Genomic DNA, 26,217 nt, shown 5'->3' with positions numbered 1-26,217 from the left:
GGTTTTTTTTTTTTTTTAATTTTATTGCAAGGAGCAATTGCAGAATCCGCGTTTCTGGGATTGTGTTAGGGACGCTGGCGGATCAGATGGGGCTGATTACCTTAGGATGAAAACAGAGAGTCTTTCTGCCCTGCGGGGGAGGGGACGCCTTTCACGCGCAGCCCTCCTCTCAGAGGCGCCCTCCCTCGCATTCACTTGCAAATCGCTGTGTGCTGGCAGGAGCCGGCACTTCCAGTCTCTAACCTTCCCATGGCGAGTGCTGCAGCTCCATTAGCAGAACCTTTCTCTCCGAGTGAGGAAGGGCTTTCCCACCCCCCTTTCTCCCCTCCCCACCTTCCTTAATCAGAATCACTGAATGAAAGCCAATCAGAGAGAGAGTTCGCCCCGTTTTCTTCGGTTCCCTGCCGTCCAGAGTTAAAAGTGACGCTGAGAGAAAGCTTGAGTTAGACCGAAGTAGAATCAGCGGTAGAAAATAACAGCAGAAAACAAACAAAAAAGGGACAGGGTGACAATCTCTTCAGGGTTATTTTGGCTGGAACCAACTTCCGTTTCCAGAAGCTGATGAAACCAGGTAGGAAGAATTCACCTCTTGTCTTTTAACTCCTTTAAGGTCTTGCGTTTTCTTCCCCTCCTGGGGGGGAGATCTCTCTATATTTTTTTTCTTTCTTTTCTTAAGGTATATGTGTAATTATTCTAAAAAAGAATGCCTTTTAATAAACAAATGAGAATGCAACTCTTTTTTTTTTTTTTTTTTTTTTGAGTTTCCTGGAACAACTGCTTTGAATGTAGGTAATGCGAAGCCGGATGAATAATATATTATGTTCAACAGTGTGGGTCTTGATATTAGAGTTTTCGAATTCATTCATTCTGAGCAACTGCTGAAAAATATTTACGGAGTGTAATTAGTCATGCTCATTCCTGTTTACCTCTGTTTAAAAGATCAGTTTAGCATGTAGCACTGTTTGCTGTGAACTCTAACATCAGATAACATTACTTTGCATTCCATATGAACGGATTCCCTCCTCACTCATTCACAGTCATAGTTCATTGTGCCTTCAGTAGAAAGAGAAATGACAGGCAGAGGACAGATGCCTTGAAGCTGTGAGTGGTCACTAAGCATCTACATAAAGACAGTAGACTGACATTCATCAGAAACAGGATGGGTAAAATTCCTAGGTTCACATTTTATATGAGTCAGAAATATGAGGGGGTACAATAAAAAGGGGGAGATTAAATACACGCAGTCAGCAGGTGCAGCATTTATTGTCTTTGCTGCAATAAAATCCATATTTTATGTGGTGTTAAGTTAATGCAGCATGTTGCAAGTCTAAATGAATGTCCCCAACAAGTAAGTATTATAGCACTGTAAGCGTGGGCCAAAGCAGCAGTCTGTAAGTGTTTCCATGCCGCCACAATAAAAACCAACTCTCTCTTTACCATTAAAAGGGGGAGAGTCTACAGGTACAGACAAACATCATTTTAAAACTGACCTATCATCTCTTGCTTTCAAAAAGCAGATCTATTTCCTACAATTGTGGTCCTTCATTCCAGTAAAAGCTTCTATTACCCAAAGCTGTGCATGCATTACTTTTCAGCTCTTTGGAGATGCATTATTTTTTTATCTCATTTTTTTTCTCTCTTGAAAGATCTATTTTAAAAATAATCTGTCCCTGCGCTGCTGACAACTGTTATACTTCAATGCATATGTTAGGAGACTTTCTCCCTTCACACCATCCCCCTTCTGTGCCTTTCCCTAAAAACGTAGTTACAAGAGCTTCACTGTGGTGGATAACGCTTGGCAAGAGTGTGCTCATTTTTTAGGTCTGGTATGGTGAGGATTTTTAATTAGTGGAACTTTCATGAAAACATTATGTCATTGACAGAGCTGCATGTTCATTTTTAGCTCCAGTGAGGAAGGAAAAGGAAGAGACGTTGTCCTAGAGACATGGGTAAATGATAAGTTGCATGGGTAATCTGCACCCCTGGGGTGGTAAATGGGGCACATATGTATTCAGTGTGCAGGGCGAGAGGAAATGCTTACTGATTTGGGCAGAGAATGGTGAACGGATGGAAAGTGAACAAATGTAAGCAGCCTGTGTTTGTGGCCAAGGGGCACATCAATTGCAGAAGCATCCCAAGGGTAACAAGGTAGAGGATTTCTTCCTTTTGCTCTTAATATTTTTGGTTTTTGCCTATGTTTTTAAAGTCCGACTCACTGTCTTCTTGCTTTAAAGAAGACACTTCCTTGATTTCAAATAGTCTCTGTTAACCATTTGACTTCAGTGGTGAACGCATATGCTCTCTTTGCCTCCAAAGAATGGAGAGACATGCATTTTGATTGGGGGTGGAGGGTCCGCGACCTGGGAAAATCGAATGGCAACCTTGTGAACCCATCTACCTGTACATAGGTGAAATTAATGGTTAAATCACCAAGTGCCTGATTAATGCTCCAAGTGATGCTTTCTGATCTTTACAAAAACCAGTGTTCATTAAGAAGTACAGCATATGCAGACCTGGAAGGTAGTGATTCACTCTCAATTTATTTTATTTTATTATTATTATTTTTAGCCCTATAGTTGGATATCATTGTTGGAAAAAAAGATTTTTTTTTTCTGTCTAGAAAGATATACAGTTCTGGTACACTATTAAGAAACTTCATGGAATATGAAAAAGGTGTATGTACATATCTGTATATCTATAGGTCCTTGTTAGAATTGTAATATGTGAAACTGGAAAGGTTAATTGTGAAAGACGTGAATCCTCATAGACTACAAGGTGAGGTTCTTGACTTTTACTTGGCTTCCCCTATAAACAAATAGCGAAGGCAAAGTGTATAGATCTGGCAGATTTCTTGGCACAGCGCTGTTTCCTGTGCCTCTTAACCTACTTTGCAGTCACAGATATGACAGCACATTCTCTCGGAGCATGTCGTTTTTATGTCACATCTCACCACTAGGCGGCAGCACAGGCACAGCTTTGGACAGATGATGCTGATTCAGCAGCTGTGAAACACGGATTGGTGAAGTGTTCTTCGGAGTCTTTCTAAGGCACGGAAAGACATTAATGCACACCCAGGATGTAAACTCAGCTACCCTAGTCTGGGCTTTAGGCTTCAAGAGCATCGGCCATCATGTCTTCTTATTTCTACTCTGTAAGTCACATCCTGCTGTCAAGCTACAAGTGGCTCCAAAATAGTCTCAAAAGCAGATAGAGAAAATAGAATTATCATTCGTGTCTGTTATAGGTAATTTAACTCAGTTGCTTGATTTCTCAAGTTCAATCCTAATTTTTAATAACTGCTTTCGACTAATCTGAAATATTGTGAAGAATACGGTTTCTTAAATAAGAGACTACTTGCTATGTGTTTGATTGTAACGAAGGGGACGGAAGTTAAAAAGAAAAAGAAAAGACAGTCCCAAGAGTGAGTGCCTCTTATCTGTTCTCATGGGTGAGGAAGCGGACCAAACACTGATTCAAGTACCATCTAGAGTAACTATTGTGAAAATCTGAATAAAAAGAAAACTATTAAATACAAAATTGCAAAAAGAAAGAAGTTGGCATGGGAAGCTCTGTATTGATGCATATGACAGTCAAGTGAGTGAGTTCATCTTGACAAAAACATGGAATCTGTAGAACTAACATATAGTGTGTGTTTGTCTTTAAAACAGTGGGGTCATGCTCACAGAACTTACTTCTCATGTTCTACTGCTTTCAAATTAATAAGTGCAGCTTTTTGTTTTCCAGTCAACAAGCAATTCCTGTTTCCATGATGGCAATGCCAGCATGGGGTCACCTTGGTAGTCATTTCTGACTCGGTGATAGATTTACTCCTTACTTGACATTTTGCTCTAAGCCCTTGAGCCATTCCAAATCAGTTCTTGTCTTGCCTCCCTGGGCGGTTGCCTAAAGCAGAAGGCCATACTGCTTTAGCCAAGCCTTGCTTAGCAACATTCAGTCCAACTAACCCTCACCTACCCAGAGAGCTGGAAAAGCAGGGCTATCACTTTAAAGTGATAGGTTTCTGTGGAGGTATGCACTGAGACATTAGCATCAATCTCTTAAAATAATCCGGCAGGTCTTAACCATAGCTTTCTAATGCAGCTTTTGCTCGGGTGTTTATTATCCGTTCAGCTTCTCAGAGAAAGATGGGTTTTTGTGGAATTTTTTAAAAAGGAAAATTATTCTCACCGATTCCTTTATAGTTTTGTTCCCTTTCTTTGTTGCTGGATGTGTGATGTACTAGACTCTCTATTACCAAGGACATTTTTGTTAAGCTTTAACTATTCTGGAAGTAGACTGTTAAAAAGAGAAAAATGAACATTGAATATGAGTGAGTGAAATCAAATCACAGCCTGCATCATTTCAGAGGCAACATTCCTGAGAAATAAAGCCTGCTTGTGGGAGGCTGAAATGCCTTCCTGTAGCAATCTCAAGCAGCTAAAAGATTCATATTCTTAAGGAGTTTGTCAGTAGTAACACTATAAAGCCCTTTACCAAGTCATGTGATTTCAATGTTCATTTTTTTCTTTATTTATTTCCTATATGCTGCAGCCCTGCACACTAATGTTAAATGACATTTCAGGCTTCAGGACAGGATGCAGCAGTAGGCTGGGAGATGTAATACAGCATTGTCTCTCACCAGGGATTCCAGCACTAGATGCCATGTCTAAACACTTCAGAGCATTGCTGATCCTCATAAATTCAACAGAACATCTGCTCCCTCCCTCTCTTTTCTTCCCTCTCTTCCTGGGCACCTTTCTACTGTTTTCCCTTCCTTTCTCTCCCCTCCTCTCTCACTCCTGATCATTACAAATGTCCATTTGCACGTGATATGATCCCCACTCGTGTTTCTATAGCTCTTGTGAGCTTTCTGGCGAGTATTTCCACATCTACCGCACCATATATTGGATTCTCGGCCTCATCATGTGCTCTGTAACACGCATGACGCTTCTGTTGCCCAGAGCATGTTCTATACACTGAAAGCAATGCGCTTGACTCCGAGGCTTCTAAGGACTGGAAACCGACACTAGCACAGCACAGTTTCCTGAGAATTTAGCTTTCATTAAGAGAATGCCTCCCGGAAATAATCAGAATGGAGAGTGCATAGTCATGAATTATGATTCTCAGTCCATCAGTTATTGATTAGGAGGCTGTGTTGATTTAGTGTAAGAAGAGAATATTGAAGTGGCTTGACAGAGCTCTGATTTTAAAAATAAATCAAACACAAATTGCATGCTTCCAGAAAGCAGTACTCCATTAAGTGTGTTGATTCTTCGCTGCTGTGAGAAACAAATATACCAGTTGCTAACCTAAGAAAGGAAGCTGATGGGTAGGGAGGAATCTCCATCCCCATATTGTCCAGGTAAAGAATTCCCATTGCTCGTCAGAGCTCTATGTGGAAACATTGGTGAGAAAGTAGAGCAACAACCAGGTTAAACAGAATGTGTGACAAACTGAACTAATGAACAAGTAAATATATATATATATTGGTTTTTCGAGACAGGGTTTCTTTGTGGTTTTGGAGCCTGTCCTGGAACTAGCTCTTGTAGACCAGGCTGGTCTCGAACTCACAGAAATCCGCCTGCCTCTGCCTCCCAAGTGCTGGGATTAAAGGCGTGCGCCACCACCGCCCGACTGAACAAGTAAATATTTTAACGTGAGCTATTTTGGTAATTCTCTAAAGTGTTAACGCAGTAGGTATAAATACAGAAATGTGAGCTGTCAGAATAGATCAAAGGCAGTCAAAGTATCTACTTAGGACATCCAATGTTTTTAGCATAAAGAATCCTAACAAAAGCTCTGTAAAATCATTAACACGTTTAATTAATCTATTAATTAACTTCTGGTTTCTTGCAACAGTCTCATGTTGCTCATCTTCCAGTTGCTGGGGTTACAGGTATGAATTACCACACGCAACTATAGCCTAAGCAGGAAGATGGGTCAATGGTTAGGAGCACTGCATGCTCTTCTCTAGCATCTGGATGCAGGCTCCATTCCCAGCTCCCACATAGTATGGTGCCTCCCAACTACCAATAACTCCAATTCGAGGAGTTCCAGGAGATTCAGCCTTCTACTATGTGCAGAGGGTGCCAGCTGCTCAATTGGTACCTAGAGACACTTGTATGCCAGGCACCCATATTTATATAATACAGATAAAAATGGAAACATTAAAAAAATCAAACATTTTTTCCTGTTGTTCCATTTCCATTCAAATCAAGGGAAATAAACTTTCAGTTTTAACAGTATGGCTTATGGGATTTTTAAAAGTTATAAATATTTCTAAAATTCTTAACTCCCCTTCGAAATTTAAGATAATTGCCTTCTAAAGATAATCTTTAACAGTCCCACACTTTAGAGAATTTGAAAAATTTGGACTCTGGCCGGGCGTGGTGGCGCACGCCTTTAATCCCAGCACTTGGGAGGCAGAGGCAGGCGGATCTCTGTGAGTTCGAGACCAGCCTGGTCTACAAGAGCTAGTTCCAGGACAGGCTCCAAAACCACAGAGAAACCCTGTCTCGAAAAACCAAAAAAAAAAAAAAAAAAAAAAAAAAAATTTGGACTCTGCTAAATCTTCAGGATTTTGTATTTCCAAATATTTTTGTATTTCTATATCAACCTATCAGTTATATTCATTAATTATTTTACTAATGTATTTTCTTTAACAAATAAAAACATTGCAATTTTACTATGTTTAACTCAACGGTTTTAAAGTAATTCTTAATTAAATTAAAAATATGAACGTAGCAGTTTTTAACAATGGCATTTTTTTTTTTTTTTTTTTTTTTTTTGGTTTTTCGAGACAGGGTTTCTCTGTAGCTTTGGTGCCTCTCCCGGAACTAGCTCTTGTAGACCAGGCTGGCCTCGAACTCCCAGAGATCCGTCTGCCTCTGCCTCCAGAGTGCTGGGATTAAAGGCGTGCGCCACCACCGCCCAGTTTAACAATGGCATTTCTTTGCTTAGCAATGATGTAAGGTAAAAATTTGCAAGGTGTATTTAGAATAGTTTCATCAATTAAAAAAAAATTAGGACACTTAGTTTATCCATTCATATAGTCAAGTATAACATTTTCGCCTTTATTTTTTACTTATTTCTAAAGTGTAAGTTGGAGATTATTCTTATCCTGTATTTTTGAACCCTGTCAAGTATTATAGAGGAAGTCACCACCATGCAGATCTGATTCTTTGTTTTTTTGTTTGTTTGTTTGTTTGTTTTTGTTTTTTTGAGACAGGGTTTCTCTGTGGTGTTGGAGCCTGTCCTGGAACTACTGGAACTAGCTCTTGTAGACCAGGTTGGTCTCGAACTAGATCTGATTCTTTTTAGCATTTAGTATCCTAAATGTAAAGGAGACTTTCTCATCAAAACTTAATGGAAGCATTACTATTTAGTTTTAGACAAGGAGCCAGTGCTGACCTGCAACTCAGTATGTAGTTGAAAGTGACGTTCCTCTTTCCACCAGAGGGATGTTTTTATTTAGTTAGTGTGTGCACTCATGTGTGCATATGAATGTGTATGTGCCATGCATGGCATGCACATATGTGGAGGTCAGAGGACAACTTGCAGGAGTCAGTTCTCCCTTCAGCTTGGACCTGGAGACTGATGGAAATCTGTCCATCCCGAAAGTACCTTTCCCCTCTCTGCAAATTGCGACAATAGAAAAGATACCTTTTTTTGGAAAACTATTTATTTTTTTTACTAACTCTTCTAGAATTTTGTTCATTATTTTGAAAACATAGAAATATAATTAACTCACTTTCTCCCTCTAGCCCTTCTCAGTTCTCCTACCTGGAACCTCTCCTATGTCTGCTACTTTGAACTTGCTAGAATCTTTTCCATCTTTTCCCTTGATTATGGTTCTTGCATATACATATGTTTATGTGTCTGCTTGTAGTACATGTGCATATATATGCAGATAGAACGTGCTGAGTCCATTCTTGTTGCTTGTCTCTATGTGGTTTCAGAGCTCATAGCCTGCATTAGACAAACGATAATGGGGCTCACCTAGTTCTTCTCTCTGCAGTCATTATTTACCTCTAGTTCTCTGTCTATGGCTGGGACCCTTTTATGCAGTCCGTTCAGTTTCCCAATTAACGACCTGGTATTCTGACTCTTTCTATTTTCCCGACCCTTCCTGTCAGTGTTCTCTGAGCCCTATGTAGATGCAGAGGCTGTGATGTAAGTAGGTGTATCCTTTGGGACCAGGTGTCCAGGTTCTGTTGATCTCTGTATTGTATCCAGCTGTGGTTTTCTGTGATGGTCCTTATTTCCTGGAAAGAGAGGTTTCTTTGATAATGAGCGAGAGTGACACTTATCCAAGATGACTCAAAGGAAATATAATCACCATGAACACTCTCTCTCTCTCTCTCTCTCTCTCTCTCTCTCTCTCTCTCTCTCAAATCTCTCTCTCTCTCTCAAATCTCTCTCTCTCTCTCTCCTCTCTCTCTCTCTCTCTCTCTGTCTCTCTCTCTCTGTCTCTCTGTCTCTCTCTCTCTCTGTCTCTCTCTCTCTTCTCAGAGTTTCCAGTTGATGATACCCAAATATTCAGAGTTTGGGAGCAATATGCTAGAGAATGGTGGAACTGCCAGGCAGTGCACCCTTAAAGAAAACTGACTTTTTCTTTCCAAGCAACCATCAAAACCAAATAGGTCTTCAGCTGGTGGTGGAACTTAGTGACCAATTAGCTGCTGTGATTTTTGCATGGCTTGAACTTGCACAGATTTTGTGGATGCCGCCCAATCATCATGAGTTTATATGTGCTCTATCCAGAGTACATTGTTTTGTAGGATGGAATTTTTATTTCTTTGCTTCAATAATTTTTTGTTCATTATTTTAAGGGAAAAAAATGCTCATTGACTAAAGTTCAAGCTTTTCTCCCTGTTCCTCTATTTTTCTTTTTTCTTTTTTTTCTTTCTGTGGTGGTTGTGTTGAAGGTTTGATTTGAGGCAGATCTCAATATGGAGCTGCCAATTTCCTGGAATTCACTATGTACATAATTTTGGCAGTGACTTGTGCAGCTCCTTTGAACTCTTCTGTCCTACTGAATGCTGAATTTATAGGCGCATATCTACATGATTATGTTTTCTGCTCCTTTTACCTCTTGTATGTGTGGAGTTTCTACAAAAGTCTTACACTAAGGACATGATTTCCTCCTTTTCTCACCTAAATTTTTTGGTGTATTGTCAGAAAAATAAATAAATAAAATTCCACACCTACAAGAAACTTTTCTGTTTTAGCCTATATCTCTATAAAACATGTTTTGATTTTTAACTAGAAATAAATAGTACTACATAATATTTAATCATTTATAAACCTTAACTAACTTGGGACTAGACACAAATATTCCGGAACAGATATAACATACACATGTATATCTACACACATGTATGCATAGTATTGAGAGCACATACATATACATATATATATATATACTAAAGACATGAAAAGGTACTCAAGAATGCTATGTGTACATATGTGTGTGCATAATTAATCACTTAGGTGAATCTGTATGTGTAGATATTTTAATATCTATACATTATGAATTTAAAATTATATTTAATTTTTTCTTAGAGTTATCTGATTCTATGTGGTTAAAATCTAAAATCCAGCCCACAGAAAGTGTCAAATTTTATGAATGGGAACTATAAACAGTTAAAACTTAGACAGGACTTCATTTAACTTTAAAGTGAAAGGTTAGATCCAGCCTGTTTATAGTAGACCAAGGAAGATAAAGGTATGAGTGAAAAAAGCCTTCCACATTAAGTAAATTAATTACAACTTTACATATAAACCACTATCCCATGACAATCATTTATTAATGTTTTCTACTTTAATACTGTCAATGGCATAGTATTATGATATCAATTTATTTGCTTTTTGATTTTTAGGGCCTCGTGTATTGTACAGCTTTTAGGTTTTTTTTAATTTTCACTTCCAAATTTAAATGCTTTCTTCGAGTCTGTGTACTGACGTCTCAGTTTTCTTGCATCCTTGAGCAGTATTTCATGCCTTTGGGGGAAGGATGATGAGCCACCACTTTTGTGTCATAGCCAGCTATATAGGCTCTTTAAAAGAATGTGAAGCCGGGCGATGGTGGCGCACGCCTTTAATCCCAGCACTTGGGAGGCAGAGGCAGGTGAATCTCTGTGAGTTCGAGACCAGCCTGGTCTACAAGAGCTAGTTCCAGGACAGGCTCCAAAGCCACAGAGAAACCCTGTCTCGAAAAACCAAAAAAAAAAAAAAAAAAAAAAGAATGTGAAATGTTAATAGTTATATGGTCTAAAATAGAAATATCAGTAGTGTTCTTTGAAGTTTACCATTTATGTTCTATTTGTAAAATTAGCATGAAATCAAGCAACAGTCAATTAGTTCCTTATCAAATGCAGTTGTTTTCAGTGGTCCATATCTCCCACCCCCCAAGAAATATCTCTAAGTATCTTGTGCTGGACAGAAACTTATGGTCCTTTTCGGCTGAGATTATAGGCATGTGTCTCCATACCCAACTTGTCTTTCAACTTGACTGTCAATTGCATGTATACTAAAAAAATAAAAACCACTTAACTATTAATTTCATTCATTAATTTATTCTCAAGCTCAAGCATCCTTTAGCTGCCTAATAAATGTCAGCTCTCCTTACATCATAAGATAAACATTAGGAGGAGAGAGGACCAGGTTGGGGAATTGATGGTAAGCATAGGCTGCAGAGGGTGGGTGTGAGATGCGTTATTACATAGTTGACTATCTTATTCTGGCTGTGATAACTGATAAACACTAGGTACTTTTAAACTGCGTAAGATGAGACTCCTTTGCCTCCATTAAATGTTATTATTGTATTGAACGCTGCATCGCTTGTTTTAAGAAACTATCAGGGTGAATTATCTGCTTGGTTCCAATTCCTTTCTGTTTAGCCTCAGTTTTTTTTTTTTTTTTTTTTCTGATGGAGTCTCAAGAGTGACCCGTGAACTGTGCTTCTGCAGCAGCAGACCCTCTGTGGATGATCTATGCTGCAGTTCGATTTGCAGCAGCTCATTTTCACCTTGCAGATGCAGGACACTCTGTGGAACGAAACGAAGGTACAATGCTGAGACTAATGGCCCGTACCAGAGAAGTAACGGAAAATGGATGTACATGAGTGCAAACTATACTGCAAAGTGCCATCACTAAAAATTCTTAATAGGAGTTCTCACACCCTCAAATACTGAAAAGCTGCATGCTTAGTCGCTTCAGAAAGGTTTCCCTGGCAAAGACTATAGAGGGGATTTTTAATAAGGAGTCTACACGAAGAGAAAGCTGCAAATCAGAAACACTGAGATTCTCTTTGTTAGAAAATGTAATGACCTTAACCTGTGTATTCTCCTAGTGACCTTTAATGGCAAAAGCAAGGAGCATGGCACCAGTCTGTCTGAATTACAATTGTAGCTGTGCCACTTATCATACACTTAATATTTAATACCATTGGAAGCTTTTCTCATCAGTTAAATGGGGTTAATAGGTATACTTTTGTAATATGACAATTTTCATGATTAATAGAAGCAATTACCGTAAGTCTAAAAATGTACCAAACATTCGCTAACATGCAATCTATGTTCTAGTATGACTTTAATTGTTATTTTTAAATATGATTATTATTGATATAATTACTCCATATAAGTTCATGTAACCTGTCTTCTTCATTAGCATTAAGTGTGTTTCATTTTTCCCTCAGAAGACCAGCTTCATATATTTTTTTTTTTTTTTTGAGACAGTGTTTCTACGTGGCTTTTTTGGTTCCTGTCCTGGAACTAGCTCTTCTAGACTAGGCTGGCCTCGAACTCACAGAGATCCGCCTGCCTCTGCCTCCAGAGTGCTGGGATTAAAGGCGTGCGCCACCACCGCCCGGCTATATATTCTAATTTTAAATTTCAAATTAAAATATTTTAACTTATGTCATGAAATATTAATTTTGTAATTAAGTTAAATCGAGAGAGTCTTGCTATTATGATTTTAGTACTGGAATTTTACCAATAACAGCATTCTTCATTCTTACTGATTCCTGTAAAATGGGTGTTTGAAACACAAAATTTCCAAGGACTTAGTGCGTTTGCCTATTTTAATTGGAATAGCCTCATTCTATCTATTATTGTAACTGGAAAGAGCTCTGAACGTACGAGTTACAAACATATCCATCCCCAAAGGAGTTGAATGAAAGCTGGAAACTTAAATTGCATTTTCCGATGGCCCTTGCAAGAACCAGGGCATTAATGGATATGAATGTTGAAAAGGATGTGAAGAGCCCGAGACAGACATAGAGGAAGGAGGAAGCATTAGAACAAAGACCATGAACTATTGTGAGTTCCATAAGCCACATAAACTCAATCAGGTGAAATATGAGCTCGTTTTTCTTCTGTAATAATGACCGTTTTCTCAGATTTTCCTTTTTGAGGTCACTGCCTCTGTTCACCACTCTGATGACTTCAAGGAATGATTCTGGCAAAGTTTTGATACCTATGAATCTCAAGAATCATTTTGCAGTCAGTATTACAAGCTGAAAGGTCAGTGAGTTACTGTTTTCTCAGATTAGGTTTATGAAATTGTCTAATGAAGAAATATAACCTGCTGCAAAATGTGAAAAACTGAGCAGGTTTTATTTAGCTAATCCATTCCTGTCACTCTTTACGTTCAAGGTGATACAAAGACCCGTCCAACAAACCACTGCTGCTAGGTTTTTCTTCCTTTTGGAAGGGTAACTTAAAACGCACCAATGACTTTATTTTTGGATTTTAATTTTCAAAATCAATTTTTGTCTTTCAATTTTACTTAAATTTTGAGAGAGGTTCTTATATATATTTTATAAACTTACACTTGGATTGAGTATAGTGCCTCACACCTGAAACCCCAGATTAACTGACCCAGAAGTCTATCATCAACTCCACCCACTACAAGACAATTAAGGTCCTGGCCAGATTAAGTTATAGATAAAATGCTAGCTAAATGAAATAAAAACAAGCAAACAAAAAAGGCAAACCACACCTTCTACAAAGTGCATAGAATTAAAGGACATTCTTCTCGCTACCAGTTTGTAAAAATAAGCAAAACAACAACACACATTTTCAATGTTTATGACAGATGTAATTTTAGAGAACACAGTAAAGCTGGTTTTCAGTTTTTGTCATGGTGCTATATTTATAGGTGACCTCTAATCCAGCACAATTTATTTAATCAAGGGAAGCCTGTTTTATCAGTGCTAATCTTGCTTCTATTCAGTAGCATTTACATCTACAGCTTCACTTTCATGTTTGGGTAAATGATCCTGCTTTATAGCTGACTGATTAAGAAGGCTTATTCAAAATACCATATACATTTTAATGCTAGTGTACTTGACTACCTAAGTATACTTGATTAATAGGCCTCTCAAGGCTAGAAAATTAGTTACAGAATTCTTTAATCATACTAGCGATAAAGTTCATTAGCTTGCATATATTTTCCTTTCATTTAATTGAAGAAAATGAGGAAGAAAATGTGAAAATATTAGTGGGGAAATTAATTTTAAAACTTTAAGAAAAATGTAATTGAATTGTTAGTTATACAGACGACTGAAAGAATCCTTTGCAAAATCGTTTAGACTTTGTAAAGGTTTGCAAGTATTTTATGGGATTTTTTTTTTAATGTGTTCAGTTTAAAAACACATGAATTAGATGGGGAAGGCTGATAGGATTGAGATGAGTTCACATTTGAAGTATTGACCCATTTATAGGTAAACTGCAGCTAGTATTTTTGGCAAATTTACGTTCACATTTCGAGTGACACACAGTGGTGTTTGGGGCCCCCTAGTGATCATATTGTGCGAATTAGAGAACATACCTTAATTTAAGATTATTTTCTCAGTTAACACTGTTCTTCAAAGTTCTAAAATAGTCAACACAGATATCCAGTTTTTAGGATGTAGCTGTATTATTTTTAGAGAGCAGTTTCTCATATCAAAATTAGGAAGGCCTACTTAGAGTTATGTCCAATAAAAATAAAAGTAAGGGAAAGTTGATATTTAATATATATGTGCATTACTCTAAGAAAACAAAAATTGTTACAGTATTTGATGAAAAAGTAAATCACACAGACTTCCTCTCAGAAATGACAGTGAACCCAGTGAAAAACACGGTAAATCCCCACAATTAATAACCATTTTCCAGGTCTCTCCTATTTCAGAACTTCAAAGAACAGTAAGAATTTGGAAGATAGAATGTTTCTTTGAACTTTTCATTATTTACTTTGTTATCTGAATGTAAATGTGGAATCTCAGCAAATTACATTCTTACTTATATCCCATAGCAAGAGATGAGTATCAAATTGTCCCTAGTTTTCCATGTATTTAGTTGGACCTACACTTAGAATTTTATCACTCTCTATACATTCACCTGATGTCCTAATTATTAGTTATCATCACTGTCCTAAAACTTCCATTTCAAGACTGGACACAAAATAGCTTAATCAAATGTAGGGGATAAGGGAACTACTGGGGGTGGGCCCTCTACAGCATGAGGACCATTTGTCTTCATTAAGAGAACAGAGCTGGACAGGAAGCAAAGCGTCCATGTACAAGTCTCAAGACAGCTTCTGAGCATCATCCCCCTGGAATGTGGTAAACCGTGCATTTTTCATTGCTGGCAGAAAGTCATTTTCTCTTTCTGCTTGAGCCGCTGAGACAGCCTTGTGACATAAACAAGTGGTCAGAATGTGTGATTTCTCATGCTCGGGCCAAATGACAGACTGAAAACACTGATTACTTCATTCCCGTTAAACCACACAGTTTCTATTAACAAAACGCTCCTATTCTAAAGATATTACTATTGATTTGCTTCCATTGTCAAAAGTTTGCTATTTTTCTATGCAATGGTTCAAACACAGTATTACTTGAAATGAGTATATATTTACCTAAATCCTCAAAGCAAAATAAAGATAAAGTACTGTGTTTAGAGTTGAGAAATGTTTGAAGTCAAGTGAAAACATTTAATGATGTTGTGGTGCCATTTAATTTTTCTAATTCAGGTGATACAGTGTTGTTTTTCAGTAAATAGACAATTTATGATCAGAAATGTAGAAAGAAAAATAATGAAAGTAAGCACCCGCAGGAGTGAGAAGGATGAAAATACACTCAAAGTATTAAATCGAAGTATCTGTTCAAAACTTTTCCCCTTAAAATATAGTATAACTGTATTTCTTAAAGATAATCATCATGAAGAAGGGAATTCTCCCATTTAGCTCGCACTGAGGACACTCTTTGCTACCTACCATTTTCAGAGACCTGTAGCTGCATGAGTAGACTCTTAACCCCTTTCTCACTCAAATATAATTATTCGCCATAGCATTTTCGTTTCATCTCTGTTAGAAGGAATATGCCTTCTCTTTGACTGCAGGTCTATACCACAGATAGACTTCATGTCTCATAGAGGGGCTCGTCCTTCAGGGATGGGGCAAATTCAACCCTCAAAGGTGTGTGAATTCTTCTGTTAGTGACTAGTTCACATCTTCTCCCCACTGCATCTCAAATGACTCCTCAAATCACGTAACTATACCTTCTGTGGGGGCCTGTGCACTTAGACCTTCACCATTGCTCCTAAGGGAGAGCTTGGAAATCTTGGCAAAGGTGTTCAGTTTAGGTAGACTTTAGTTATATCCTTTGTAACATGGGATAATGATACGGCCATATTCTAAGCAAGCCACAGGGATTACATGATGTTCTAGTAAAGGTTTCTGGAAGGGGTTTTGTGATTTCGAAGTCTACTGTATGTTACTAGCACCATTGTTGTCTCACTTAAGGAAATCCAAATTCCTTCTTCTTTCTATTGAATCATTATAGGGTATTTAGACCTCTTAAAATTAACTTGCCTCGAAATATAAGTAGATATATTCATTTTCAGTTCTTGGATAACAAACAGGCTTTACTTTACCATTTTAACTCTTTTAATCTCTTTCCTTTTCTTATTTTAGTCACTTTACCCAAAGGCCTTTCTTGCTAAGACTTATGTGTAAATCAAATAGGCTTCAGATATTATTTTTTCATTAGATTTTCCTTGAGGTCTCCACTTTAGCTTGGAGGTACTCTTATAGATTCCAAAGTCATACCTCTTTTTTTAACAGTTCCTTCCTGATTGGAGTCACTGCTAGCCTTGACTCGACTCATGTGTGTCTCTGTGTGTACACAATACTGCGCGTATGCATGTGTATATTTGCATGCATACACACACATGCATGTGTGTGTGTGCCTGTGTATGTACGTGCAGAGCTTAATCATTTTAAATGTTCTCTCAGAGCTTGGGCCGTTCTTGTTTTTCTATAATTTTATCACTTAGCTCACTCTGTTCACATATTAGCAAAGGTGTGGTAAGGAGATACCTGGATCACATGGGAAAAAGTATGCTATGGCTTCCACTTCACAATTTATACATATTGAAAGTTTAAAGGACTCATGAAAGACCCAAAGGTATATTTTTTCTTATTGTTGCACCTGGCCAACTTCTTATGTTCATTTTAACATGAATCACTTTTAATAAGAAAAAAAATCTAAAGTACATTTGTTCTTTTAAAAAATTGTCTAATTTAGTCGGGCAGTGGTGGTGCACATCTTTAATCAGCACTGAGGAGGCAGAGGCAGGCGGATCTCTGTGAGTTCGAGCCCAGCCTGGTCTACAAGACCTAGCTCCAGGACAGGCTCCAAAGCTATAGAGAAACCCTTTTTCGAAAAAAATAAAATTTTCTATTTTATTTATTCAACTGACTTCCTCCTACATTTATAAGATTATAAAATTTGGCACATGTCCTGGATGCCTATATTTAAAAATTCTTGCTGAATGATTCGGTGTGATCATCAGAATAACAGTAATAACTAGACACTACTAAAATGTTTTCACATGTAAGCTCACAGATTCTAAAATAATTTAAGTTAGAGTTTACAAAGCACATCTACAATGGCGATTATTTATTACTTAAAGTAAATTCATTGTTAGGGACATTACCCATCTTTGTGATCTTTTGAATTCAGTTATATTAGGTCTCTAAAGCTGTGTCCTGTTCTAAGCACATGTTCTGCATAGACCCTTCACATTACACCCTGAACAGAATATAAAAAGGAAAAGATGTCTTTGAGAAAGTGTTCCTGGTGTGTGATTTACTAGAATGAGCCAGCTGTAACGTAGTTTGGGCTGGAGTTGTGACACTGGAGCCAAACAGGTCTGTCCTCATGTCCCTATGTAAGTGAGCTGAAGTAATGGAGAAAAGTCAGAAGTGGATTTGAAATAATAGCTATTTTGGAAAGACAAAGCAAATTAAATATTTTTGTCATTTTTTTCAGCTGCTAACACAGACTTTAAGTTTGAATCAAAGAATAATTGGGGCTGGTGGCAAGATATATAAAAGTGAGATTTTTTAAAGATTTATTTATTTATTTATTTATTTATTTATTTATTATGCATTGAGTATTCTGCCTGACTGTACTCCTGCACACCAGAAGAGAGCTCCAGATCTCATAATAGATGGTCATGAGCCATCATGTGGTTGCTGGGAATTGAACTCAGGATCTCTGGAAGAATAGCCAGTGCTCTTAACCTCTGAGCCATTTCACCAGCCTCTGCAAGCTATAAAGAAAATTAACCATCTGTGGTTGAAATTTGGTATGTTTTTTTGTTGTCTCAGGTTTGGTTCAGTAAATTTGTTTAAGGAAGTCCTTTTTTCTTGAAGAGGCAAGCTAGTGTCTGTGAGTTGATGTTCCTGCTCAGGCTTGATCTCACTGTGGAGAGATCTGTTGGAGAGTTTTTGCTGACCCTGGAATCCAAGGAGATTGCAGTTTCACAACAATGAATGGAGTTCTCAGGTTTCTTTTGGGAACACCTGAAAAATTCTACTACTCTTAGTTTTGAACCTTTAGCCTTTAAGTGGACAAATTACCATTTAGTCTGCAGACCCACAGCCCATGCCAGTGTACAGATTTGAGCAGGATTCTGATTCAAGAAAACTGAGTCACAAAAGAAAGACAGGTATGCCAGGCTTCTTGTTCTGTCTTCCTTTGTTGGGGGAGGGGTGGGTATCTGTTTCATTATGTTGCTTAAATTTGTCTCCAGCCCTGTATCGTAAGTGCTCAATGCAGGACAAAGGAAGACAGGTATGCCGAGCTTGTTGTGTTTATTTTCCTAGGGAGATGTGAATAAATACTAGGTCACCCCATAAAACATCAGGCACACCGCAGAGATGATTCCCCACAAGACCAGATTTTTCTTGACCTAGTGAGTTAATAGCAATGCCCTCTGGGACTGTGTGAAGGCCTAATTACATAGCACAGTCCTCTCAAAGTAGCCCCATGACTGACAGGCCTCCCTAGGGCAGATGACACTTCATGAAGGCTGCCTATTTGAAGCTCCATGTCCAACCTGCAGTTCACTCCTGATGGAACTTCATTTCCCTAGAAATTGTTTATTTCATTTATAGTTTTGGTAGGGGGCTTTCCATGACTTACAACTTCTTTTCCTTTTTTTTTTTTTTTTAAGATTTTTAATATAAGTCCATCATTTTCCCACTTCCCTTTTCTCCCTCCAAACCCGCTCACACACCCTTCCTTGCTCTCTTTCACATTGATGTCTTTTTTATCATTAGTTGTTGCTATAAACACATGTGTTTGTGAACTGGTGAGTGCCTGCATGTGTGCATGTGTGTGTGTGTTTCCTAAGTACAGACTGCTAAGCTTATATATTGTTATTTGTATGCATGTTTTCAGGGCTTACCACTCGGTTTGGCCCAATGGGTGTGCTCTCCCTCGAGGGAGACTGTGGCTTTTAAGCTTCCGCAGTAGCCTGTGTTTTATGAGCCTCCATCTTCTTTCAGGGAGAGAATGTCTTCACTCTGAGGAAATAGCTATACAACAGACAAGATTGACAAGCTCAAAAACATGTTATTATTTTAAAAGTCCTTAAGATAAAAATATGTCAAATGAAGCTGGCTCCAAAGGCCCATAATTGTGATCCCAGGAGTTTGGTGACTGGAGCTAAAGAATGCCTTCAATCCAGGGTTGGAGACCAATTTAGGCAACATAATGAAACTCCTGTATCAAAATATATCAAATGAGTCCTACCTACCCACCCCTCCCCAAAATATAGCAGCAACAGCAGTAAAACTCAATGTGAAGAATATGGTAATAAAAATTATATTTGGCATTTTAAGTGCATAAACTAACAATTTAATATGCGTATAAAATATTTGTTATTCAACTAAAATCTAATATTTCTTTCAAGTCAGTCAAACAGGATAAAAGAGAAGTTATACCAGCAATCTCTGTGTGTATTTCTTTGCCCGTTTTCTACTCCAGCAGTTTTTTTTTTTTTTTTTTTTTTGTAAAGCTTTAAATACACATGCACTCTGATTTACCACTTGATGTTTTCAGTTTTCTCTTTGGGATCCAATTCCTCAACGTTTGAACCCTGCCTAGCACTTTCCTCTGCTGATGGAGGAAGGCTTTTCCTCTGCTTATGCTTTCTGATGGCGCTCTGGCTTTCCACATATATAGGCACAGAAGGCCACACTGCCGAGTTAGTGTGAGGAGTCTCACATACGGTTTAAACTGACTTAAACTGTTTCTTTAAATCCTGTGTTACTTCAGACTCATGTGTGTGATCACAGAATGACTTATCGGTGTCAGTCTCTGATATTACTTTATTGCATGCTTCTGTAGTCATACTTGATTACAGTTACCAGCCACATGTGAATTGGCACTTAGGCATAAATCTCTCTTTCTCTTTTTATTACTACTATGCTAAAGCAGTAGTCAAAATTTAACTCTTTATGAAGTGAAAACATAGAGAATATTGAAGTTTATTAGTAAGCTTTGTTATTTTGTAATTTCATGCATGTACCTGATGTTTTAATCCATTTAGTCGATATTTCTTCCCAACCCCAATCAGCTACCTCCACTATAAGCATATACCGGTTATTAATTTTATCTTGGGGTCCTATGGAGTGTAATCAAGGTCACTTGCATGACTCTGAGTTTAGAACTAACTGTTAGAGCCTGGTAAGCTTGGGGGTAGGTATACAATTGGATGCCATGATCCCCCTCCCCCAGAATCTGTCAGTTGGAAATAGATAAGCTGTATGGACAGGGATTGTCTTCTCCCTCCATAGCTGATTGTTAGGAGAACCTGGCTTCCATTGATCCAGTGCAAGTGTACACAGCTGCTATAAGTTCTTGACTCTCTCATGATTCAAATGCAGCATTTAATTGCTGCTCTCCCAGTCTTGAACTCATATTCTTTATGCCTTCCATTCCCTTTCCCAATGTCCCCCAAGTCTAAAGGATTAGTATAAATAAATATCAACTTTTCAAGTTTATCTTTACAAATAAGATTGTATACATACATAATTCATCTATCTATATTTATATTTATACATAACTGGCATATGTCCTACAAAATACACATTGGTTATAATTTATCCTATCATGCTTTCATTTATGTAAATGATATATCAATATTAGTGTCTTTTTTTACAGAAAGGTTTAAAGCAAGTGATTAGATAATGATAGTGTGATAATGATAGCTATCAATTATTTAACATTTTCTGCTTTCCAGACAGTGTGCAGAGTGATCTGTGTGTGGTGTTTCTTTTTGTTGTCCTTTTTCAGGAAGTCAGCGGTATGAGGGAACTGAGGATCAGACACATTACTCAGTGTTCACAGATCACAGAGTTGTTATGTGAGAGAGCTGGGATATTTCTGTTAATACATCCTTGTTTCTCCATCCATAGTTTTCTTCCATATTTGAAAGTTTGAAATATAAAAAGGAGAAACTATGAGATTAAATTGCATGGAAATATTTGAAATTGCAAGAAATGGACAATTTTAAACATTGTGTGATTTTTGCCAGTATGTAGCTAGCATAAGGGTTGTCAAAAGCCAGTAGCAATAAAGAACAAGAAAATAAATTCTAAGTGAAAGAAGTATGATAAAATCATCAATTCAAAACACCGCTGTTTTTTCTTGGCACTCTGCACTAGTTTTCCATATTCTCAGTTGAACAAATAATGTATCTACTGAAATGGTTAGAGAATATCCTTTTAACTTTATAGATAAAAGTAGTCACAGCAGTCACTTGTGAATAGAAGGGTCAAGGAATGCACCTGTCTACAGTTTGAGGGCTATTTTCTGTCTGTACACTTATTTTTAGAACTTTTTGCGAATATTAAATCCATGTAAAATAATTTTTAAATACTCTTCAGTCATCCTTAAGACCAATGGACATGGAAAATGACAACAAGGATCCCACATGTTTTGTAACAAAAGATGACACACTCATTGTCTATCAAGAGGCCTGGGTGTGCACACACACATGACCTCACTGCACTGAGCCTTAGAAAGCTGATTAATTAGGACAGAGTAAGTTAGCAACTGCTGCTCCTCATATGACTGCAAGTATAAGAGGAATACTGTATTTTTATAATGGTTCATTTTTAGAAAGCCATATTAAAATTGCAAAATGTTGATCAGTATTTTGCAAACATAATTTAGGTAAAACCGAAAGAAAAACTACTGGCTTTTTTGTGATAATAAGAATAGGTTTAATATAGTCATGTGTTTAAGAGTCGTGACTATACTCTCAAAAATTTTTCTCATGTCATTTCAGGACCCATGTTTTTAGGGGATCATTGTCTCTTTTATATCTCCGGTGTTTTTCTAGGTAAGAAGGTGAGTGGATATCTGAGGATTATTTTCCCCAAATAAGAATCAATTGACATTTTTGGTGAGCTGTGTGAGTTACGTGAGCATGGTTTTCCACAAAGAAAAGTAGGTGACGACTTTAATGTTGCCATGCGTCTTGATAACTAAAGCGTCCCCTTGTGTACATCCATACTGAGTCAGCCATCACTTTGTCTTTCTGAACAAGAGGAATTGACTCCGTAATATTCGTTCATTTGTTTTAACTTGGATGATTATGTGTCCTGTTTACCTCTTGAGTGTTGTTCTTCTGTGTTTCAAAGGATGAATGTCATTTTAATAAAAAAAATTCCCTCCAACTTTTAGACTTTTTAAAATACATTTTCCAGGACCAGTATCTGACTTATCTTAGTTAAATAGTTCTTACATCTACATACAGAGACTCAAGGGATATACAAGAGAATAAACCTTCAGAGAGTAACCTGTATATCGAACCATATTCTTTTAATGATCATCTGAATCTTGACTTTAGAAAGTGAATTCATCCAACAGCTATCTGTTTAGTACCTCTCCATATCAGCTACTGCTGTTCGGCCTCTTTCTCAGACACTTGTTCTTTTAGTTGTGTGATTTGAGTGCAATAATATCCAAGTTGGGTCTCAGATTATAACTAAAGAGCAAGAAACGCTGTGTACTTTGACAAAGATAAAAGCAGTATTAATGGTATACTCTACCAATTCCCTTTAATAGTCTAGAATTGATTTATTGCATGTTTTTATCTAAACCTTTTATGAACCTATTATATTTTTAGTTCACTACTTCCATGCACACTCCATCTAATAAATAACACAGCATGGCACATCCCATTATTTTTCCAAAATTTATCTCTTTTAAACTTCAAAAGGTACCCTTAGACCCTGTATAATTGAGTTTGTATATAGCTTGGCTTTCACACTTTCCACCTTCTTCATGATTTAATAGATGTCAGAGTTTCTAGATTGAAGATTCTAATCTCTATGTCTTCCTACACAAAGCTATCCGACTTCTTTAAGGATATATTTTCTTTCTATGCATTTTCTGGATGTGGTATGTTTCTCTGAAGTAATGTTTTCAACTCTGAGATCACTAGGCACATGGTTTACAGAAGTTATTAATAAAAAGTTTGTGCTCTCGGCATTTAGGTCCCTATTCTGACTGCACCCACTCCAAGGACCTTTAACAGGTGCCTTAATACTTTCTAATTTCTAGTTTGTACTCATAAACGGGGCATTTGTGGAGAAATTACATGTATACTGTATAAGCCTGGAGTATCAAAATTGAAATGACAAAATTGTTGTTTTTGAAACAGAAGTCCTTTAAGAGTGGTTAAAAATGCGAGAATTTTTTTAGATTATATTATAATTCCATCTATTCCCTTGTTGCTCCCTACCAACTAAACTCTCCCATCATGTGTTGGGACTGAGTTTTTTTTTGTGTGTGTGTGTGTGTATGCTTTAGCTTGGAAAACAGTGTGATAAATTTCTTGTTTTAGTAATGTGATATTGTTGCAGAAATATACATTTTAAGGTTAAATTAGTAAAATAGCTTATTTGAGAAGTAAAAGTGAAGATTACACTTGTGTTGAGTGTGACTCAGGAAAAGAGCAGTGAAAACTTGTGCCCTACATGGAGACCTTGTGATTCTATCTTGGTAACCACTATGTCCAGCAGTATCTTCAGCTCCTTTAGCCATTTCTGGAGTTTATTTTAGTTTTCCATACTGTATGCCATTTACTCACACATTCACTATAGGATTTTTAGTAAAACTTGGTAATTTTATAGCAAATGTAAACATCAGTTTTAAGGCATGAGGTAAATCCAAATATGAACTAGGCTAAAGTCTCTCATTTTATTTAGAGTGCCATTCTACTGAGGATTAGAAAAAATAAAACTTAGAGTTACACAAAGACTTTCTGTGCCCTGATTCTGCTAAACTAAAGAAAACCAAGGTGCAGATTAATATAACTCCTCGCTTGCTCCTTCCTAACAGCAGGAAACTGTCCTGATGATAAGTTTCGTGAAACATACAGTAAAATTAAAAAAAAAATAATTTATGTGTGTATTTCATGCATTGGTATTTCATTCTCCTTTAGCTGTGTGTTATGCTTTGATGTTGTAGGAATGAAATAGAAATGTGTTTCTTACACAAAATGAAAGAGAACAAATCTTTCATTTCTCACTAGATGATGAGATGCAGTTTAGAAGATGCAGAAATGCCTTTGAGTAATGCAGTTTTTATTTTCATCACAGAATACACTTGACAGTCACCTGCAAGGAAAAAAACAAAAAACAAAAAACAAAAAGCAAAAATGTCAAGAGTGAGCAGGGCCAGTGATTCCTTAAAGCAAACGCAGTTATTCAAAATCACAGCTCAGCCTGCAGTTACGTTTAGAATTCAGCGTTGCTTTCTACCCCCTTTGATTCTAGGCTCGTTCCTGCTCTGCAACTTTAGAAATCCTCTGACCAGAGGATGATTTCAGTTCTCATTTTTACTGACATGATACTTAAATGCTGTTGAAAACTCGTGAGAAAGCTGACAATCTCTCTGTTTGGAGTTTTCTTTATTTTCAACACCTGTCTTTCTGTCATTTCCCAGTCACAAATACTGAAGTGACTGCGGATAGACTTCTTTGACGATGTACATGGTTTCTGGCTGGGAAGCCCACACCAGTGGCAAGACTCCTTGGGCATTTGTTCCAGTTCACAGGTTCCAGTCTGTCTCTGCACCTTCTCCTATTGTATATTGTGATTACCGCTGTGCCTCGTCGCATGCAATATTTTATTTGCAGTCATCAGACACTTTCATGCTCAAGTGGTCATTAGCTGTGTGCTCTCCAGCTGTTCAAGACTGTTAAATAAAACCAGTATCCCTACAAGGAATGTGTCAGAGTGCTTTCCTGTCTCTGTAGGACTACTGGCTTGGAACTGGCACCAGAATGAACAAGGGAGACAGTGCAATACAGTAGCTATGGCTTCCAATTTTCTTATCTTTATCTGAAGCAGAAAAGAAAAATGAAAAAGAGAATACCAATTTTTGGCTCAAGTGTAACATCTTTGTATTTTTGTATAATTCATGTTAAACACAGAGAGCTATTTGAAACTACTTAACGTTTTTTTTTTTTTTTTAATATATATATCACAGGCCATGCCAACACAAATGCTATATGGCACTCACATGTAGATTTTCTCAATCCCTTTTGGACAATGAAGGATTTTACTGGGTCTCTCTCTCTCTCCTCTCTCCTCTCTCTCTCTCTCTCTCTCTCTCTCTCTCTCTCTCTCTCTCTCTCTCTCTCTGTGTGTGTGTGTGTGTGTGTTTATGAGAGAGAGAGAGAGAGAGAGAGAGAGAGAGAGAGAGAGAGAGAGAGAGAGAGAGATTTGTACATCTTACAAAACTGGATGGCTTCTAAACAAATATTTTGTTTTTAAAATAGGCAGGTTAAATGTGCACTTGATATCAGAGGGTTTCTCCCCCCACATTTCAATTACTTCCTTTCTAGTTTGTTTGCTGTTAAAGTGTGTGACACATTTGTTTTTGCTTCATGAACATTGAGAACCACCCACTGCTACCACCACTCAGTATTTCCTGTATCCTCAAACTTGTCCTGGGGAACAGTGGGAGATACATTCTAAGTTGAAAGCAGTTTTATTTACAAGTTTGAAGTGGATTGTGATTGTCACTGTCGAAATGGACAGGACTGAATGGCAACCCTTCCTCAAACCAGAGACTTAGAGTGATTTCCCTGAAACCCATTGGTACCTCTGGAAGTTCTCATATATCTTTAACGCATTACGAATTCTGTAGTTCATGATTTATCGACAGAGTATCTGAAATAAACTAATATTTTGGCATTTTTTTTCCTGGGAACCCCTCTCCACCCTTGATAATTCTTATGATCCTCACATAACTAAACAGATTATTTGACACTTTGTAATGATACAGAAATCATATCAATTGCATAAAATAATCTGGTTTACAGTGACATTTCCTTCCATGCAGATATTATGCTGTATTCTTATTCACCCTTTGCACTGCATGTTCGTGCTCTTCTCTCCCTCCCCTCACTCATGCCCCTTTCTCGGGAACGCATGGCATCATCTGATTAATTTTCATCACTTTTCCCCAGTGTTCTTCTCTCATCCATTCTCTCCTTTCACTGGATCCCTTATTCACAACTAGTAGTGTGTGTGTGTGTGTCACTGAATTTAATTTAATTTACTTGGGTATAATTTCAAAAGCAGGAGTTGGGCTGTGTTGACTTGAGCAAGGGCAACTATGAAGACAGCAGCTTTATTATTGATGGATATAATCCTCTGCCCCAACAACCATTGGCTGTCTATTACTATTCAGGAAGGGGTGAAGTTTCTTTAGTCTTTTGAATGCTAATGGGTTGAGTTCTCTGAAAATCTTATTCAAGCAGTCACTACTGCCATGAGTTTGTGTGTGATACTCACAGAATGTCTCAAGGGACAGCTTATCACAGCATTCGTCTCTGTGTTCCTATGGCTCATACCTTC

The 26,217-nt window shown here is 37.5% G+C and overlaps 1 protein-coding gene across 3 annotated transcripts in view; it reads left to right on the top strand.

Moving 5' to 3' along the window:
- The first annotated feature begins 332 nt into the window (after positions 1-332).
- LOC130887373 (cadherin-10) overlaps positions 333-26,217 on the top strand; it is a 184,357-nt gene continuing 158,472 nt past the window's right edge. The window contains exons 1-2 of one of the 3 annotated variants that reach the window (XM_057789789.1): positions 333-571; positions 7,229-7,288. The gene's annotated coding sequence lies outside the window, so the exon portion shown is untranslated. Of the gene's footprint in view, positions 572-2,058; positions 2,149-7,228; positions 7,289-26,217 lie in introns of those variants that run through there. The other 2 variants (XM_057789788.1, XM_057789790.1) reach the window with 2 other exon arrangements.

The sequence above is a fragment of the Chionomys nivalis genome, chromosome 15, assembly GCF_950005125.1.
Source record: "Chionomys nivalis chromosome 15, mChiNiv1.1, whole genome shotgun sequence".
In the NCBI taxonomy this organism is placed as follows: Eukaryota; Metazoa; Chordata; class Mammalia; order Rodentia; family Cricetidae; genus Chionomys; species Chionomys nivalis.
This window is presented reverse-complemented; position numbering and strand designations above follow the sequence as displayed.